The sequence below is a fragment of the Hippoglossus stenolepis genome, chromosome 14 (assembly GCF_022539355.2).
Source record: "Hippoglossus stenolepis isolate QCI-W04-F060 chromosome 14, HSTE1.2, whole genome shotgun sequence".
NCBI classification, from domain to species: Eukaryota; Metazoa; Chordata; class Actinopteri; order Pleuronectiformes; family Pleuronectidae; genus Hippoglossus; species Hippoglossus stenolepis.
The window spans coordinates 23,204,756-23,223,351 of NC_061496.1; the positions used below are offsets into that span (position 1 = coordinate 23,204,756).

At 38.4% G+C, this 18,596-nt stretch overlaps 1 protein-coding gene across 4 annotated transcripts in view; it reads right to left on the reverse strand.

The window, feature by feature from the left end:
• The window catches only part of LOC118120925 (LIM domain containing preferred translocation partner in lipoma), a 153,335-nt gene that overhangs the window by 105,655 nt on the left and 29,084 nt on the right, over nt 1–18,596 (reverse strand). The window lies entirely within an intron of this gene.

Genomic DNA, 18,596 nt, shown 5'->3' on the forward strand with positions numbered 1-18,596 from the left:
CAATATTTTCATAGTTAAAGGTAGTAACGCTGCGGGGCATTGTTATTATGAGCTCGATACTGTTTTGTTTGTATCGTGAATGAGCACAAAGATGCTGCCAGGTTGATTTTTCCACTGACCTGGTTTATGTTATTCATCTAATTTGTTTGATTAGCTTTGTACATTTTTTTTTTACGACTGAGTAAATTAATTCAACATGTTTCTCAGACCAGAAGGATACACAGCCATTACTTCTCTAACCTCAAGTCTCTCTATATTTGTGAAATTTAAATACAAGATAGTGGTTTTACTCAGCTGGGGATTTTGGGGGATTTCATTTCAGCATTATAGGGAAATGATTAAATCATGACTTATCTAATTTCATCTGCACTGTTAATAACCTTTTTACAGTGCATCTCTATGTTGTACTAATTATTAATTTGAAAATAACAAACAATAAATTTACCACTTACAATGTCTGGTGTAGCCCAAAAGGGATTATGAACGGATTTCACATGGGGGCCGTATCATTTCTGTGGAGGTCCAGATTTGGTCTGGATAATTCAATCAGTGAAAAACAGAAACAGTCACACAAAAGTTGAACCTTCACAGTCACACAAAGGTCTGACTTAACTGTGTGAAAAAAAGGTCTTCTGAGGTCCTGATACATTACAGTGAAGGAGTTTCACCTCTAATTCCAACAACAACCTGTTTCAACACCTCAGTCTCACAGTCACCTGCTGGAAGTCAGTCCTTGTTACTGCACTCACCGCTTAACACAAACCCGCCGAGACAAGTGGGAGAAGAGAGGACAAGAGAAAGCCAGGAGGCAAAATCACCTTTTTGTTTTGTCAAAGCAAGTGTGCTCAGAGCTCAGTGAAGAAGAGGGTCTCAATCACAACTCATCCTGTCTACACCCCGGCAGGAACCTGACAGGAGGCGGCCAATTTCAGTCTGACAGAGGCGAACGGGCAGAAGGTGCTCGCCGCAAAGGTGAGAAGAAACTTGTTGTGCACCAACAGATACTACATCGGTATCAGTTGTGCAACAGTGCGTTCTTTGTTTCGTACCATCACAACCAAAAACTATCTACATGAGACAATTTGACTAATACATTATCACATGCTTCACTTTTCTTACGAGAGGTAGCCTTTTAAACTGTCACAGAGTAAAACTCTCAGATTGCAAATTATTCCTTAAAACAAGCATTAGAAGATTTCTTACAGCCACAGTCCACCTCGCTCAGAGTCCGTCTTTCAGACAGAGCGAGCGCTCCATTTGTTAAAGGCAGGAAAATGTCAGACCACTCCTGTGTGAAGCCTCTCATAATGAGGCTAATTACACAGATGGATAATATGGAGGTTAATCAAAGGATAAACACAGCAAAAACCAATTTGTTTTCCCCAAAAGCTATTGTGAGGACCTCAACCACTTGATAACCGTTACAAATGAGATTTAGAGCTGTGACTACTACAAAGAGTTACAACTCCACCCCCCCCACCTGCACCCCACAGCAGCTCCCTGAGCAAAAACAGGAGGTGACAAACAGCCCATGGTAACAAGTGAGAGAAATACAAGGGGCTCCACTGTTTTTATTCAACACAGACATCACGTGAAAAGTATTTTTATGTCAGGAATATCTTCAGCATGTGAAATGACTACTTTGATTCAGCAGGAGCTCCAGACACGTAGCCATTAAAAAACTGGAGGTGATCAGGGGGCCATTTTCAGATTTCTCTTTTTGCTTAACACAGGATTTGAAACTACTGACAGTATCTATTCTGAACACGTATGTTTGGAATGACCTGTTTTCTTGGCATGTGTTGAAGCTGGGTGCAGCTTTTTTTTCTGAAACTGTAAAAGTTAACCTCTGATACACTGGATTGTTAACTGTTTTTCATAAAATGAAAGAGAATTTGCTTATATAGAAGTTTAAAGTATTTATTAGTTATTTTTTCATACATTGCATGTCAGCTATTTCAGAGGTCAAGGGTCAGTCTGTCTGTGTCTGCCTCAGTCCGATATGGTGAATTAAACATTATAAAATTATCTAAATAAGCTGGCAGTGAGTTTGACCCGCAGTGTAACACATACGTCGATTGCTGCTGTTATTTATCATATGGTGTCGAAGAAGACATGTTCAACATACTGCCCTGCCCCCACTGACTGCTACAGAGTGCCGGGCGACTGTTTATTCAGTTCTTATGAACAGCATCAAGCAGTTTTTCTCAAATTACTTCAGCAACTCCTACATTTATTTCTAATCCTTTCTTAGAGTAGCAACTCTTCCAAAAGCTCAATTTTTCAACCTCTCCTACACTTTTTTCAGTTCATCATTGGGTCTGTGATGTTTTTATCTGTGATAACAAGCTGAACATGTAACGTTTACACACCAAAAGCGGCACAGAGAAAGTTTTAATGGTCAAAACACTTGCTGAGAAAATCTGCTGTTTGAACATGCTCTCTACTCTCCCTTTGTGCTTAAAACTGTCATTGTTTATTTGCAGCGTTTCAGAATTACAGCCAAAACAAGGATTGTATTTCTGCATCACTTGGGCATAAAAACACCACTTATCCCACTAGATAATAGATATGTTTGTTAAAGTTACAACTCAAAACTTCCTAACAAGATTTGCATGACTTTTTTTGAACAGCTGTTGAGTAGTTTACTTGAGTTGTTGGCCTTTGCTCCCTAATGACAGCAGCACAACTTTTCTGTAAATACGTGAATCTGACTCTAATGCTGACTGACAGCTTGTATATTGGCTTGGGATATATCAAATAGAATTGGATGGCTTGCATGACTGGAGTATGTGCTCCTTGATACTGCAAGTGGTAAGATGCAACGTCTCAGGAGTTTATCTTATCTGAGTCTCAGGGGGTTACTGACTGACAGCTGTAAATATATCACAACACAACCATAACCATCTCCCACATACCTCTGTGGTAGAAAGCACATGCACTTAAAAATATATTTGCATCAACAATAAACAAAGGAAAGATCTGTATATTTCACATTTTTTGCAAATCAATAGCAGATGATAGAAGACGATCTGCGTTCACCTGATCGTATTGGGTAATGGCACACAAACAAAAAGGGGCGGATGGCATTTATGTCACATCTCTGGCTCAAAAATTGAACACCAGCGATTTTACAACATTGTTTATATATTATTCAAGACAAACATTTAATAATATTAGAGAAGATAAAGCATTTAACTAAGAATACAGACTAAATAAGGTAGCACACCCTACTGTGTACGGCAGTAAAGAAGTGAATCCTGTATATAACACAGAAGACAGAGGACATCATCTTAGAGGTAGAGGTTTCTCTTCAACTTCATTATTTAAAATTTTATTTTATGGTTTTGATATTTTTGATGAAAAATTGTTAGATAAATTGTGACATGTTTCTTTTTTCAATAAACTGTCACATTCTGTTCCTTACTTGTAAGATGCAATTAAAAGGAACAAGCAGTAGCCTGAACAAAGAAAACTACAGACGAGTATATGAACCAGTTTGGTTACTTCAAGCTCATATGACTCAAAAGTGGTTAAAAGGTCAGGGTAATGTTCGCAGGAAGGATAAGGATAGAAATGGTTTGATGAATCGTTATCACTATGAGAGGAAAAGCAAGTGAGCAAGAGTCGACAGCCGTGCTCGCAGCTCTGAGAGGCTGTAGTGGAGCTAAATGTTCACATCAGTATGCTCACAATAATATCAGTTTGACAGCCAGATACAGTGTTTGCTATTTTCACTGTGCTAATTAGGCATGTTAGCACGTTAACATTTGTTAAATAGCGCAAAACACACAGTAGAGCTGAGGCTGATGGGAATGTCATTATTTAAAGGGTGATTACAATTCATCCTCTGAGGACAGTGAATGTCTGAAACTTCACAGCAAATGAACACATCCGTAGTTTTCTGCCAACTTCACCATTTTAGTTTGATGAAGCAAATTAAGCTGTTGAGGAATAAACTCTAAATAAATCAGGACACATTGTTCTCTATTGTTCTTATTTTTGTTCTATATTGATGCAGGCCCAAATATTCTGGATGGCTTCAGTACTGGGAGTTTCTGTTATAGACATACTTTCCAAGTAGTATACAGTGAAAGGTTCAAACAACAGTTCTTCTTTGGATAGTTTAAGTTCTACTCGATGGAGGTCCATGGTCAACGGACTAGATAATTTAAAAAGACAACACTGGCCTACATTTTTTCCCCAACCCCCTTATTAGCGTCTAGTACTTCCCGTTTGGCATAATACACTTCTGTGTACAGCATACATAAATAATGCGTGATAACATCCAAACTGCCTGTCCGAGAAGCTTACGGGATGATCGGTCCTTGCCTCCAAATATGCCAAACAGCTGCCTATGACGGCTCAGAATTAAATCAAACTGTTAATCCACAAATTACGGAGGTGACAGTGAAGGACCATTACCCAACGCTGGCCTATAGCTACGCATGTCACTCTCGGATAGGTAGCTAACAAGTGCCTTTGGTTTTGAAAGTGGATTTGGGCAAAGTCAACAAAGCTTATCTGGGAGGGAACAACAGTGTGTAAGAGGAGCCGTGGACTTGCCTTGAACACTTCAAACATCACATCAAACCATCATTAATTGGCCTCATCTGACAGCCATTATCCTGGGGCTTCTTATCACAGCAGAGGAAGTGCTTATCATTCAACAGGAGGACTTTTTTCTTTCCTGTAGCTACCTGTGAGGACTGGAGGGAAAAACTGAGTTTGGTACCATCTTCAGCCTTGATGTGTTAATTGCTGCCTTTAATTTAAGAGAAATTTGCGCTTGATGGTAAGAGGTGAATCAGCGGAGCCTGTAGACTGATAATGGAGGAGTACAGTGGATGTCTCCTCTATTTTAAATATTTGCTCAGTGAGGTGGGAGCATTCTTTGTAAAGTTGAATGACAAAGCGAATAATGAAAAGTGAGAGGCCTTGGACTGTAGCACACATGTAGCTGGGCGTTTCAAGGATAGTCTGCAATACAATGTAAGGCTAGGTGATAATTAAGTTGACTAGGTTTTATCTAGACAAAAAACCCAGAGACTCTCTAAAAACTTTTTGAAATGTAATTTATGAGGACATGGACACACTGAAGTTTGCAAAGTTTATGGTTGGACGGAGTTAATTATGATCCTGAACTCACAAACAAGTCAAGTGTCTGGCCATACGACTCCAACTGCTGCGCTGGTGAGGACTGAAGCCATGAAAAAGGAGAAAAGGGAGGCAAGCATGTAATTTGGGGGATCAAACTGTCGTCTCTGTGTGTCTTTGTAATTGTACATGTGTGGTTTAGGAGCTGTAAATCAGTTTTGAATACATGTTTCTTTAAAACATATGGTGATTGGGATGGATATGGCTATCTCACTGCATAATTAGCTTTAAAATGCATCTACTTAAAAATTTTCAACACCACTGTGATATGACGTCCATGCACAGATCCTAAAAATATATCAAATCATTGGATGACAAAAAATATAACTATATCCTACTTAAGCATTATTTTCTTTTTTCATCAGTTTTATGCCTGTGAAGGGGACTTAGCTGAAATTGATGGTTGTCCCAACCTGTTGTTTTTATCTCCTTAGTCAATTCTGACTGTATAGGCAAATTGTTTATATATGGATTATTGGAATACCAAAAAAACAAACTCAGGTGTTATTGCCCATTTGTTTGTTTGTTTGTGGTGGGTGGGACAAAAACATATAATGAATAAAAGATTCTTAACTATTAAATCCCAGTTCTTCGGAGCTAGGTGTAAGAGAAAGATATATACACTCAAGTGTCCACATTATTAGGTACACCTGCACCAATACAGCTGTTCCATCAGGTCTATTTTGTTATGCCTATAATGTTCAAGGGGTTTTTGACACTGTCTTGTACCAGAATAATACTCTGCATCACTTGTTGTTAGAAAGGTAAACATTTGCAATGTAGTCTGGTACAACACCATATTGAACTCTGACCTCAATAACCCTGTCTTCTAGAAGTTGTTTATTTACAACTAATCTGCTACAGCAAGTTGTTTTGCTTTGACTGTGTCCTTCTCACTGGTTTAAAGTGGGCGGGCTGAGTTGAGAAACGGTGATGTCGTACTGTCAATCACATCTGATCAAATACTGAACTCTAACTTCAGTAATGAATAATTATATTATTATTTGTATAGCAATTATCTAAAGAAGGTATCTCTAATCTATAGAAGGTACCTAAGGAGAGGTTCATTTGCAGCAGACAGTTTTTATCAAGACAAATAAAAAAAATACATAAAAGTAGCTTAATCCAAGATGTGTCTTTGGAAAATGCTTGGCAGTTGCAATGTTAAACAAAATGTAACACCCCTCATAGTTTTGTAACAGCAGTGACTGAAACCATGTGGACAGACGAAGGGAAAGCGAGACGTAAAAACAGGAGAAAGTCACAGAAGATATATAATCCCTATACTGGAAGAATGGTGGATTAACGGATTTCTGGATTCCTCACAGTCTCTGCCATATGCTGCTGTAGTTACACCTTTACACCAGCCTGACTCACTGGAGATGCTTAAATCTTTCAGTAAATGAAAGCTCAACCAAGGCCTTCCAAAACAACTCCTTCAATTATGTCCCTTTATAAAGTGTTATCAGCAGAAATCAAGTCAAACTTGTTTCAAACCACCTTTGAAACACACAGTTTGTGTTCCCCTTTGCATTTGCTTAAAAAACTTCTGTCGATTTATTATTCTGTGACAGTAAACAGATATTTTCCACTTAAGCGAGTCTGAGATTTTCTGAAACCTGTTCATATCACAGGTATTGAGTTGTTATTTTAATGTTCAACACAGCTTATCCTCAGCTGCTACAATAAGCACTGCACATCTATCCCCTAATTCAAACTTGTATTGGGTTTTGGCTTGGGGACATAATCCCTTCCCCGGCTCGCTCACTGGCAAAGCCACATTGAATCAACTCATCAATACCACTTTGTTTACTGAATACAGATGACTTTGCTCAAGAATCCCCTTAGCACAGCACAGGATATAAAGACATGAATGAGTGTAAGCTCATGATGATTTCATCTGAGCTTTTTTAAATACTTGAGCTACTATTTAAGCAATTGCAGCAGACTGCGATTTCGCTTTGCAATTATATCCAGATCGTTCGGGTTTGGCCTGATGAAAGAGCCCGGGTGCTTTACCCCTTTATCTTGACTCGCAGGTATTGCCTCGTTTGTAAACTCTTCTCAGGAGCAGAAAAAGGTCCAGTGGGTTGGCAGCCACGGCAGCATTTCACCTCTCTATATTCTGCCGTGCTGGACTACAGGACCACAGACACACACTGGAACAATGAGGGGCTTTAGGTCCATAACTTCATCATGTCACACTGAGCCAGGGTTTCCTCATACTCGCTCTATCACACACAATACCAGTGGCTAAGCTCACTATAGGGTTCTCAGCCACTGTGGAGGAGTGTTAGCTATCAGCAACAAAGAGCCTGCGATTGGCTGTAAAAATACAATTAAGGGAAGGGGAGACTAATTTATATACCTATAATGTGATGGGAAAAATGCACTGTGTAGTGTGATAGTTTACCTCCACTATTTACTCAATGATATGAAAAATGAAAAAATATTGAATTTGCAAGGCCACAACTTATTATACAATGTTATACTGTCATTCAGAGCTGAGTTGGGACTAAGTCATAGTTCATATCCTAAACATGTAAAAATGTGCTCTTCACAATATACAATGTCATTTTCATTGCTTCAACAGAGTAATAATACATTACTACAATTTTTAACATTTACTTTGGCGGCCCAGTGGTGCCATGGTTAGAAGGTTTTTTCTGTGTGGTGTTAGCATGTTCTCCCCATGTCTGTGTGGGTTTTCTCCAGGTACTCCGGCTTCCTCCCACACTCCAGTGACATGCAGATAAATGGGGTTAGATAAATTGATCGTAGGTGTGAATGTGAGAGTGAAAGTTTGTTTGACTCAATGTCAGCTGGGATTGGTTCCAGCTCCCCCCACCACCCTCAAAGGACAAGAGGTACAGATAATGGATTGAGGGATTTTAACATTTTTATTTATTTGTGAGGACAAATGTGTTGGCCGTTTTTATTACTACTAATAATACTTTTACATTAATGCATGCTTAACAATAACAATCTAATGAAATAGTATAGCATGCAGTCCCAAGGAACATTTTCCTGCATTAAATACTTCTTATTACTTTAATTACCCTGACTACAGACATGCTTTTACTTAGGTGACATTTTAGATGCCTGATGCTAATTAGTCATAGAGTATTTTACAGTGTTGTATTTGTGCTATTACACAAGTAAAATCGGAATACTTACTCAATCACTGCATAGAGCCCTACATGAATTACGGATGAGACTACTCTTTATTACCTACATTATTAATTACATTATCACCTTGTAAGTATCATCACACTCCAACAAGGTAATCACATCTCCTTATCTGATCGAGAAGTCAATCCAATCAGTTACCTTGTGTGGTCACGACAAGGGGCCTGGACTACTTAACAAACACTCCCTGAACTCTGCCAGGAGAACGGTTTGTCAACAGCCTAATATCATCATACTAACAACTTGTGAGACCCATTATACATCAGATAACCCATACTAATCTGGTATAACTACAAATAATTCAATTTTGATCTTATTAAATGTACTACTTCCCTGAACTAAGAAAAGCTGGATGGGAAAAGTGGCTATGGAACTTCTCAGTGTTTGATCACTGACTTTTGTTATTAAGGAAAACATTTCTGAACATAAACTAATCTGCATGTTTTAGCAGAAACCTGGATATTTAGCCACAGACCTGCTGCTCTTATAGAGATGACCCCTGGTTATAAAGGCAGTGGGAGTGCCTGGGAATTTGCTGATGCCCTGAACTGTCAAAGCATCTCTATTGGTGATTTTTGCTCCTTTGAACATCAGACTAGACTGTTCAAATGGCATCCCCTTGTGCTGTTTATAGCAACATATAGACCTACCAAACAATGTCCTATACTTTCAGATGAGTTACCACAATGTTGTCTGTTGTCAGGACCAATTATGACAACAATATAGTTTGATGATCTAGGGAATAATTTTAACAAAAAGCTGAAGGCTGCCATTGGCACCAGTCAAACTGAAAGAGATTAAATATGAAAAGAAACCAACAAGGACAACAGATATTAACGCAAAGAAAAACAGTTGGAAAGAGCCAATATAGGGAAACTAAAAAAAAAAAACACTTCACTTATTTCAATGAAGACCATTTCTCAAAGCCAATTTCTGGAACCCATAAAAATGCCAGAATATTTTTGATTGACTATGGACAGCCTCGTAAATCCCGCTCCAAAAGCTACACAATCACCACTCCAACATCAAAATGTGAGGAGTTTGCTACATTTTTCAGAGACAAGATAACAGAAGTCAGATTGGACCAGAACCAGGTTGAATAGAATGTTCATGAGCTCTTGTCTTTGAAAATGTATCCAATGCCTATAGCACAGTTATGCTGTTGATATAGAAAATGTTTGTCCCACTGGTGTATGGGACATCTGGTCTGTTGTTCCTACTGATCCGCCAGTCCTTAATTCACACTGTATGTTATGTTGTGAAACTGGTCCAACGTTCACCAAAGACAGGAAGTTAAGGGACAAAATAAAGGGATCATAGTCCAATGTTGTTGTTGAAACACATTAGGTCAATACGAATTGTTTCATTTGTACAGTAAACAATGTTACTTGATTATCTCGATCCAAACCAGAGTACATGAAAGGGAGATTTTCTCCCACAGCAGATGAGGACTTTAGCTAAGGGATTTCTTACAGATTACTCTGAAGAACACAACATAGTTGTGTTTTTTAAATGTTTACACATTCTTGAAATCCCTTCTAACAACAGAGAGGTGCTTGTGTAAATAAAAAAAATGAACACTTTTGGACTTCCACGATTCATCCACAGATCATAATTTCCCAAAATGAATGAGATGTTTGTAAAATTCCTGAGGAAAAACAAATGGCTGAAATCCTACACTGCAAGAAGCATCTGTGCAGCATCAGCTGGGTTAAATGATTTGAGCCTTAGTGCTTGCGCCCAGTTGTTTGGACTCTTACTTAATCTTCGACTCCTCCACTGCTCACTCTGCAGCACTATGACCCCCAGTGGAACCTGGAGAGGATTAATTGAAAAGCAAAGTTAAACTAGTTGTTTTTGGAAGGCTTTATCCTTAATTGACTGATGGCTTTTGCTGTTTATCTCTTCCTGCTGCTTAAAACCAAATCCAAAGCCACTCATTGGACCAGCCAGGGTATCTATGTCAGCCCACTTAATCACTGTCTTAATCTAATCTGTGCATCATGAGCATGCCTTATTTACTTGTTTTCTGCTCTTCACTTTCCTTGCAGAAGTTGATCGCAGCTCAGCTGCATACTATCCACTGCTCTAGTTTCTCTTTGAAAACTAGTAATTGTTTAAGGACAGACCTCTGCGTCAGTGTGTAAACATGCAGCTTGATAGCAGCTGTCAAACATATCTGCAGAGCTGTGAACAAAGGGTATAATTGCTCTATCACGTACCAGTTCAATACGCCATTATTTTCCCTGCATTGTTGGGCATGTGGGCCCTCCCAACAGAGAAGCATTGATTCAGTGAAATAGATTCATGCTCACTGTGTCAGAATTGAAGTGTGCACTCAGCTAGTGTCTCTGTATCACACACCAAGTTAACCAACTGAATTACTGCTGGTAAAAATGCACCATCATTAACTGAGGTATGAAAATTTAACTACACAGCCGTCATGTGAGAGACTAAATCAATCAACCTGCACCATTAACACATAACAATTAAACTGGATTCCATTTTTTTAGAAATGCTGAAAAATAATTGTTCTTATTATTTTGAATTCAAAAACATAAGAAAAGGGCTCTAATAACAATATCGAGACATCAAATAGATTTTTTTATCATCAAAAATAATCTGAAACTGATTTGATCAATAACAAATCATAAAAGGGATTTTTTGGTAGTTTTTCCTTACTCTTATAGAGGGTTTAGGACAGAGGATGTCACACCTTGTCCAAGGAGAAAAATTGTGACTTCTGAATATGGGCTGTAGAAATACAATTTGATTGATTGATGATTGAAATCATGAAATTCTTTAGGGCATCAATTCCTAATAATTTTTTGCTACAAAAATATAAATATTTTCTGTTTAATATTAAATCTGTGAGACTTTTTGACCGTCAGATGCAACAATACATTACAATATACCTTGGACTCGGAGAAACTACATATTTTTCAAATTGATCAGACGATGACCTGCAGAAAATAAATAATCATTAGTTAAAGCCCTAAATCTGACTTTATTTTAAAGCTACTAAAGAAATACCTTTAACAAAAAAGCTAATCACTGTTTCAAATATCTATTTAACTTTTCAGTTATACTTTATCAAGACTGAGATCTATGCAAGATTAGATCCGATTGTCTAAATATTTCAGCGGAATTAAATTCTGGAGAAGAAATTCTGTTGCCTTTATTTAGGCCTTATTTTCTTGACCTAAAAGTTTACAAATCTAAATGTATCTTTATAGAAATGCTTGAACCAGCTTATAATATACAAACCATATGTAGGGTCTTAATTTGCAAAATGCCATGTTCCTTCAGGTTGTTTAAATCCCCCCAGAACAGCCAACAATATGACCTCAGTGTGGCAGCTAAGACATCCACTGCTCCCTATTAACAATAAAACATCATATTTTAACAACTACATTTCACGGCTTCGTGGAGAGAGCATTTAAAACTCAATTGTTTTATTTCAGCTGGGGTATTAAGTCTAACATTCAGGCACAAAGAAACAAAGTTTTCTTTATTTAATCTTCTAAATGAGATTATTCTGTTATATACATTCACTATAATGACATAAAACAACACAATCTATGACAGAGTATCCAACTTGGTACACCAGTTTGGGATAGCATCCTAAAGATGAATACTACAAGCAAATTCTTTTCCAGATGCATATCAGACTAGCTTTGACCATTTGAGCACGTCCACCTCAGTCGTCATAACTCACTGACTCCTAAATCCTGAAGTCAGACTGGGCACAAACTTCACAGCAATGTGTATTTTGGGAGAGAATGAAAGGAAGGATAAAGAAATGAAGAAAATCAAGTAGGCAGAAAGGAAAAGCAGAAAAAAAAGACTGAGAGATTACCCCTGTGACACGACTGCACTGTCAGCCTCATTCATCCAAATCTGCCAAATTTGATAATAATGAGCTGCACGATCCCATGATAAAAGAATCCACAACACAGCAACTGTGGGTCTTTGTTAAGCAGCTCGTATGAATGTAAAACACTTCAGGCTCCATGTAAAAAAATAGAACAATATTCATTAACATTCTCAATTTTTTTTTTACATATCATTTGTTCTGGACCATCCAATCAGGCCACACATGAGCTGTCACTGAGATTCCACCACGTCATGTTTAAATATGCTGACGCTGAACCAGATCTTCGAGTTGCTGAAAATAGTTGCTTTTAAATAATGTATTTTATCTTGAAATGTTACATATTTGACTGAGATTAGACCCATTTTTATACTTTCTAACATGCCTTATATTAACACGTTTAAAAAACACTCTCAGCCTGTTTCAAGTTTGGGATTCCTTCAGTGCAAATCATTCAGGAGGTTTTTTACCCTAAACTGAATTAGCAGAGATCTCCTACTCTTCATAATAAATGGACCAGGTAATGGAAACAGGTAAAAACACTGCATAAAGCAGCTTTACACTAAAATCAGTGTTTCTCTGACATTCTTTGGTGGACACATGGTGACAGGAGGAGCTGCGTGTTTTTTTACTTCCATTTTCTCTTAAGGTCTAGACGTAGTATGACTAAAAGTCTTAATTCAATTTAAGGTCATGGTTATAAGGTTGTAAGGCTGGAAATGTTTAAATATTGTGATTTTTCGGGTTTCTGGGAAACACTGCCCTGCTGTTTTGTGGATTTGTGGAACGTACAGCAACAATGGGTTTTTAAGGATTTTTGCAAAAGCTCTACACGGTCTGACACAAGTTTTCTGATAATCAACAAAAATTTGGTAGTTACCGATTACCTACCATGACTATATGTTATTCACAGGATAAGAGCAAAATAGAGAACATTCCAGATTATATTTTGTGAAGTAAGCCAACGCTAAAGAAACATACTTTTGGATGAGACTCTACATGGATTTTTCTTGCAGTCCCAAAATATATTTGAACACTAAATGCACACAAACTGCGCTGCTGAGATTATCAGGTTGTAAAAGCTGTGGGGAAAATGTGATGAATCAGACTAAGGACTTGGCTTTATTCTAAAAGATGTTTACCTTACATGTAGAAAGCTGGTTATAGGTAAGAGTGAATTGCACGGCTATTGAACGGGAGAAAAGATGCTATGCCATTATATAATTTCCCTGGTGCATCCACTGAGAATCCAGTAAAAAAAAAAAGGATTTGTCCATTCACTTTAAGTCCACCAAAGAGTTAAGCATTTAAAATTCTGCAGTAAAGCTAAAGTGTTCTTGAAATTCAGCTGGCAGCCGGCCTCACTAGTCATCCGTTGATTTGATGTGTGCTTCAAGAATCTGGCCCGTACAGACAAACTGTGAGCCAGGACATCCAAACAAACAGAGAAACCAAGATCCCTCCTTGGCAAGTTCATTTTACAGCTTCAGTGCGGCCCAGTCACGTAAGATGGCCCCCATCAGTCCACCTCCACGCTACTCTCATGCTTTAATGAGACTACACTTCTGAACTACTTGACTATAACATAGTGCTGACTTAAGAGTGTTAGTACTGGTGCAATATAAAGGTTTTTGTGAATTAGGGTGCCTTTTGGTTCACAGGGTGCTCAGACTGTAGAAGTTATTATACGTATGTACGCACAAAGCTGTGTTCTATAAGGTTAGAGGCTAAAATGCATTTAGTTGGGTTGTGCCTTCAGTAAATAACTGTTCCTAACATTCTTCTTTCATTCTGCTCAAGTGTTGAACCTCCCTGGATAAACAGCTTTGTTATATCCTCTTAAATACAACACCCATGCAATTCTTAGCACTCTGTGGTGTTGTTGATAATTTAGTTTTCTAAGGGATGACAGAAAGGTCAAGCTGAATCAATACAAATACATATACTGCTCTTTGTTTGAAATAAGTCACCACGGTGTCTTTATTCCAAAGCAACAACTCTGTACTGTAAACACTCTGTTGTGAGAATAAACCTGGAAACCTTCACAGTCTGTATTTAGAGATGTCAGAGTTCATAAACCTACACCGGGCAGGTTCATTCTTCTGCACTCTAGCTAATCGCACTGATTTGACTACAAGAAACAAACGGCAACGTGCATTTAAAGTCACTGTTTAAAATGCACATGAGAGATGCTGTTAAGGTTAGTATAACCAAACGTAACAGGGTTTAAGGCAGGTTCGGTTTGGACAGGGATTTTGTTTAATGTGAGATCATCAAAGCAAAATTCCCATGAAGTACATTGAAATGAAAAAACTAAATATTAAATGATACATATAATTATGAATTTACATAAATAAATAAAATTAGAGCAATCAAGAAAGTACACCTCTTTCACCAGAGCTCAACCATGACACTGAAACAATATTTGTATGGGTATTTCACCTTAAGATAGGCTTCAAAGGCCCTTAAAAATACCCTTAAATTAGTTTCTAGAAAACCAATTGACTTTTAGATGACATATCTCTCATTGGATTTTGCCATGTATCTGCATGTTTTCACATAAGCCCCCAGTGGACAAACCAAACAGAGGGCCTTTCGCCTTTCTACCTGAAGGCCACAGTACTGTCTGCTACACTCTTTCACCCTGTCCACACTAATGCAAAATATTTTGTTTGGGCCATCTGTGTTTGGGCCTCTCATGCACAAGCAAACTTAAGTAACTAAAACAGATTTTTACAAACACCTTCCAAAGTTTTGTGTACGTGCAAAACAGAGTGTTTGGGGAATGATGATGTCACAGATTACTTGGCCTATGCCCACTGTTTGATTTGTGCAATGAGCAGGCGCCAGAAACAACAACAACATTGACGGTTATATGCCAGTGGCACTGCTAGGTCTAATTACAAGTTTGTAGCTAAATTTAGCATCACTGCACCACATCACCAGCATTCACAGGCGTCTGCCTCGCCCAATATTACAGTGGTGTTCTCTGGTGTTTGATGGATCGCTGATACAGACATTGTTGCCACCTTCTGGCCCAGCATGCTTGTTTGAGCATTTGTAGTTGTTTTTGTGTTCCTGTCTGAGATATTTTGTAAATTGAAGGTTATGCAGATGAGGTGTTTTTTTTTCAAAATGGAGTGGAAAATATCCATTCAAAAAAATATTCACAGCAATGTGGATAGAGCCTTGGAATGGAAGAGGTGAGGGGGGAGTTATTCAGTTGGGTGCAATCTGCAACTTTACCTATAGATGTCACTGACCCTAACCCTAACCTTACAAACTGGTCCTTTAAACGGGAAAGTTCACCCAAAATGAAAATTCACTCGTTATGAATTATGATGGGGGGGTGGGTGAAGTGTTTGAGTCCACAAAACACTTCTGGAGTCTCAGCGTTGCAGACGAATCCAATACAATTGAAGTCAATTGTGACCCCTTCTTCAGAAGTAAAGAAACATAACATGCCTCCATACTGCTCGTGTGGTGTCAAACGAGTGTCCGGAAGCCCCGACATTCAAATTCCACTTGAAACAAGGTCATTTACTCAAAGCTTTAAGCCTAACTTGCCACCACTTGAGCAGTAAGGAGGCATGTTGTGTTTGTTCTGTTGTTTTATTACGTCTGAAGATAGGTCAGTAATTTCTTTAATTGTATTGGATTCGGCTGCTACACTGTTTACCCCTGAAACTGCAAAAGTGTTTTGTGGACTCAAACACTTCACCCACCCCTCCATCGGCATAGAGGTGCCCCCCAATAACACCAACAGGAAGCACCGTACTGCGGCACGCCAACAGGACCAGGAGCATACACGGAACAGGATAACAAACTAGCATAGGTGCTTTGCCTGTTGCAGTTGTCTTTATTTGATTAATAATTTGCAAGGGTGGTGTGTTATCAGAAAATCTCAGAAGTTGTCTCTAACAATGAAATATCTTTGTTGCTATTGTCAGAATGCAGTTGAGAGTAGTCCCTCCTACTTGTACGGAGAACACATGTGGTGAGGAGAGGGAAGTTGGGCTGCTACAGAAGCCACAAAGTACAACAACACGGCTGTTTTCTCGCTCGCCAGTCAGTGGTTCAGAGTGTTTTGGTCTTGAAGCTTAAGGTGTAAGACATCATCTAAATTTATCCCGCTGACAGCTCTCACCTCTTTAACTGATTAACTAATGTTACTTTAGCTAACGTTATAGTTTCACAGACTGACAGGACAAGCTGCTCTTAGCTGCTTTAAAAGCTCCAGGGAACCTGATTAAGGTGATTAAAATATTGATGTGCACAGTTTAAAGTGTGTGAGATTCCACAGTGCTGAGCTAGTCAGTGTTCAACTGCTATCTGGCTACAAAGTATGAGAACTGAACTGTGAACATGTGACAGAAGTTTATACTGGATGGAGACAGACTCTCTGGTTCTTTCCAGCATTCATATTAACACATGAAACAAACATGTTTACTTCCATGATGCTTTCTACATTGTTATTTTAAGTTTTAAATGATCATGTATCCCTCTTCTTCTTCAATGGTTTAATAGCAGCAGACTGGGAAATTTGCCACCAGCTGTTTATGTCCATGAACCTACTCCTAATACTCGCACAATAGCAGTTACTGGGAGAGTATTTAGAATTTTCTTGTGCTGATTTCTTGAAATTAAATACAAGTTTGCGCTACATTTGGATGGAAACCTGACTACTCATTCTGCCCTTTATTCCAGGAGGACAACAGGGTACAAGGTGTGACATTTAAACATAACTCTATTGCAAATCCTTTAACAGTTACAATGTTCATGGTTGATAGTTGTACAGTATCTGCACATATAAAAAAGTGACTGTGCAGAGTATCACATAATGTATGGAAAGAGTGTGTGTGTTTTATGATTTTTGGCGATGTTGGTGGAGCAGGTTGTGTCTCATACTACATAACACGGACAGAGCTTTGCCACTTTTTCACTGTAAAAAAGAAGAAACTCTTTTGTCTGCCCTCGGTCTCTGATGGCACGAGTAAGCTTATTGTTACTACAAGACTGAAGGTGTATTAATGAAAGCCGTGGAAGGGGGGGAATCTTCTTGCACCACCTGTTCAACATTTTCATATTCTGCGAGGAAGAGCTCAGGTTCCCAAACGAGCACCTTACCATCTGTTTCAAGAGTCAAATGTTAGTATTCAACAACAGTCCATACTTTGCTGAGCACAGACACCTCAGAGCTTTCTAATTTCAGCATCGCTACTTATGGTTTGTGGTCTATACCATCTCATAATATCTGCTTCATATCCATTGTTTGATAATAGTACAGCTCATTGGAAATGCAGTTTATCTAATGGCATACTTTTTAGTAACAGTACCAAAAAACAACAATCAACTCTGCTCCATTAGAATTAAAAACACACAAGCATGACTGAAACAGTAATGACATTATATCTTACATCAATTATAGCAAGGGCCATTAGTGTTATCGGGACATGCATACACAAATCTGATGTGGCTGTTACGGGAGTTCTCAGCAGCTTATCAGAAACAACGGCAACAAAGAGTCAGCTAATTAGTAGATAAAGACAAAGAATCATTGTCGGATAAACTAATGTACCAAAAGCATACTAGATGTGCAGCAATGATGTCTACATCCACATTTAATAACAGGTATCTATTATTTTGATAAGTCCTTTTTTATTTTCAGACCCATAACGATGAGTGGCATCTACAATCTCTCAGTTGCAGCTGAAAATATACACAACCTAAAAACAACCCTGAAGGTTAACGGTTATTTTCTTATTGACTATCTGAAATCTAAGTCAACCGTGAATTTCAAGATGTTCCTAGTGCAAAGCCGTGTTTAAACTTCAAAGCTGACAACATTTTCCGGCTAAAATCAGAATTGTCTCAGTGTAACACTCAGTAAACTTTCAGAATCGTATGTTTTCTGTTGTGTTCATAGAGAAAATCTTTGTCTCGCGTCACTTATGTGATGCGAGACAAAGATTTGTAAGTCGTACTTCAGTCACACACAGGGTCTAGTCTTGCAGTTGTGATTCGACAATCAATTAGTCAAAACGTAGACTAAACTATTAATCACTTCCTGTGCTGGCGACAACTTCAGAGGGGTTGTGGTAATGAGTCAGCAAATATGTGGCGTATGTCTGTCTGAAGAGGCTACAAAAGCCAACTCAACAAAGCTTTACTTGACTCCAGTGGTTATGCTTTTTTCCATATTTTCAATTGAAAAAACATGACTTGTTTTTCTCAAAACCAAGGATAATTGAATAAATCAAGAATGCATCATGGGAACATTTACTGTACGTCATTAAGGCAACCTCACGGCCCTTTGGACAACTGTCTGTGACGACAATCATCTGACACAGCAAAGGAATAGCTACAATAATGTTGT